Genomic DNA, 3255 nt, shown 5'->3' on the forward strand with positions numbered 1-3255 from the left:
TAGCTTCCCCTGTAATGTGGCCAGCTCTTTAGTTCCTACCCCGTTGAGGGAGGCAGCAGGACCATCAAAACACAGATCCAGTTTGCCCGATGTAGGATTTGGGGCCAACACCTCAAAAAGACTACACTGCCAAATTAAAGGCTCACTCGCTCTCAGTAAATGTTTGTCAGCAGCAGTGTTTGTGGTTCCCAGAGAGATCTTGGAAAAGGTACATTCTCTTTTTCCTTTAGGAAAATATATATTTTGGCCTTCCTTTCCAACCTCTTGGGGTCAGGAAGGGAGAAGGGAAGTCCAGGGGCTCCTTACTGTTGTATATCTTTTACCATTTTCAGCAGTGATCAGTCTTTTCTTCTGCTGTTATTGACACAAATGTTGGAGAATAAGATCAAGGGTCTGGACACCTGGCTTGCTTCTCTGAGTTCTATCACTCATTCTCATAAAGATTTTGCTTTGGGCATCACAGCTGGCATTCCTATTGTTCCTTTTGCTTGTTGTAGCACAGAGTTATACAGTGAAGAATAATGAATGTTGCAATCGTGGTTTCTCCCATCCAAGCACCCTCTTGCTTCCAAAAGGAAAAAAAAAACCCAACACATTTTGTTGTTCCCTAAAATCTGCTTCAGAATTTGTCCAATATCTGATATAAAATAGGGATTTTCTCTAGTAATGGTTAATTCCATACAGGGAAATTCCCAACAAAAATGTTTTGATAGCAAATCTTGAAATCTTTTTCAGAACTAGATTTTCAATACATAGAAGAAAGAAAAGAATTTGATGGGACAGCAACTTTCACTATTCTAGGATTAGTGACTGTGGATCTTGAGGAAAAAGGAGAGAAGATTAGAGATCGGTTAAGGTAATACAGAGTGTACGTTTTGCAAGTCTAATGCTGAGCCTTCACAATACACAAATACCAAAAAAAATTGGATTGGCAAGCAAGTTTCTTTGTAGAGTTAGAGATCAGAAAATAACATCAAATACATTTTCTCTCTGTCACTAAGCTCTACAGTGCTTTGCTTTCCAAAATTAAAAATGGCTTTTTTTTCCTTTCTTAACCTCGCTACTTTTATTTCCCTGATGCTTATCTGAGTCCATTTTAATTCCAGGTAAATGTTAAATTCTCACTCCCCAGTTAGCCAGAGCACTAGTTAAAAGCCCTTCTGCATAGGTCACTGTCATTAAAGGTGTCATAAAAATAAATGGATTGTAACAGGTAAGGAAAATACAAACCTGTGGTGGGGGGGCAAAGAACTTATTTTATGGCGGAGCCACAGGGAGCTTTCTATTTACTTCCACTTTTGATTTCAGCTTGCAGTTTACACCGGTTGGACGCTCTCACCACAAGTTTAAGAAAAAGTAATGACTTAAGAGGAGAGAGATAGAGAGAGAGAGAGAGAGAGAGCATCCTTCACTTCAAGGCGCTCTGGGACTCAGCCTTCTGTTTGCTCTGATTCCCTGGAGAATCCGAAGTCTACCTCTCTGAATAAGAGAAGCTGCTTCTGGTGATTGAGCAAGGACTGTGGGAAGTTATTTTTCAGGATGTTTTATAGCCCAAAACTCTTCAAGGTTATGGAACATCTCTCATACCAGGGGCACAGCTATTCAAGTTGAGCCTGTTTGTTTTATGGTTATTTTTATCTCACAATAAACAGCTTAAATTTGCGGACTATACTTTTGGACTATAAAGTGGGTTATTTCTCAAGATGCTGGTGCTCTCCCATAACAGATGGATTAAATAGGAGAAAATGCTGAGAATACTCCACTGAAATTCTGATTTATTTACTCATTAACAAAAAGAAGTGCTATTTGGATGGTAATAGAATGAAAACCCAACTGTTTCTGCTTTCTTTCTAAAAATGTGCTTTCTGTGGAGAATGCTGCTCTTAGGCAAACACCTTTTTCAACCCCTAAAATGTATATATACTTTTAACTTCAGTCAGCAGTGGTGGTGGGGATTTTGGTTTGCTATACTGCCTAGCCCCTGTAACTAGAGGTGTAATATTTAGATTCTATAATATGAAGACTATCTGCAAAACAAAACCCAGAAAAACCAAAGTTGCATTATCTCCTAGGAGAGATGTTTTATAGACGAAATACTTTTTGCTTTGCTTCCCAAAGCTTCCACAGTACAGTTACTTTGCAGCTTGTTAGGAGAAGCATAGGCTGCCCGGAAACTTTGGAGATTTAGCAGTAAGTGGACAAAGAATCAGTCCAGTGTGCCTCGAACAGCCTACAATTAAGAATGAAGTGAAACAAAAGCAATTTCATTCCAGCCCTGCCCTGCACAACCTCAAGGAAGCCATTCAAGTAGCAGAAACAAAACTCAGTGATCATTTGGAAGTCTAACAAAAAATTGAGCCTTAGGTAGCACTTTACTAATAGGTGAAAGATGCTGTTCATCTTAAATAAAGCAAAACCCACAGAATGATTAGTTACAGAAGAATTCCTCTTTGTCTAGATCTGACGTTGATGTATTTGGTGAAGCCCTTGTGCTTTTCTCTTTTGTTGCTTTATATAATGTAGTAGACATGTGGGACATGCAGCTTTCCAAAGATATACATATATACATATGTATTTTCTAAGAATATTGAAATATTTTAAAAGGTTTCACTTTAGTCTCAGTTGTTTTTTTTTCCAAATGTTCCACTGGATCTCCCTCTTTTATTTAAAATGCTGTGATGGAAGGAGATACCAAATACAAAACTCTGGAAGCCAAAGCTCTTTACTTAGGCACAATTTCTTCATACAACATTCACAAGGTATAGGCTGATCATATAAACGTTTTTGAAAACAGAGATCACGGCCCACATCCCAAGCTTATATGTTTCCCTTCCCACTCAATAACTGTGAGAGTAGAACAGTGGGAAAAAAAAGTGTTAAAGTCCCCCAACATTCTACCATGTGGAAATCAAAACAAAAATTCCTGTATAAAGACACAGACACACACATACACATACACACATGCACACACCTCACACATGCACTCACCTTTCATATTTGAAGATATGTATTTGCTAATGACAAATTCTTTTGGGAGGTGAGGGGAGATAAATGAAGGGAGCAAGTCAGGGCAACGCAGAGGGAGTGGGAGAAGAGGAAAGAGGCTTAGTCAGGGAAAGTCCCTTGGAGGAGAAGTGCCTTCAATTAGGCTTTGAAGCGGGGAGAGTAATTGCTTGTTGGGAGGGCACTCCAGGCCAGAGGGAGGACATGGGCGAGGGGTCGGTGGCGAGATAGATGAGATCGAGGTACAGTGAG

The sequence above is a fragment of the Ornithorhynchus anatinus genome, chromosome 4, assembly GCF_004115215.2.
Source record: "Ornithorhynchus anatinus isolate Pmale09 chromosome 4, mOrnAna1.pri.v4, whole genome shotgun sequence".
NCBI classification, from domain to species: Eukaryota; Metazoa; Chordata; class Mammalia; order Monotremata; family Ornithorhynchidae; genus Ornithorhynchus; species Ornithorhynchus anatinus.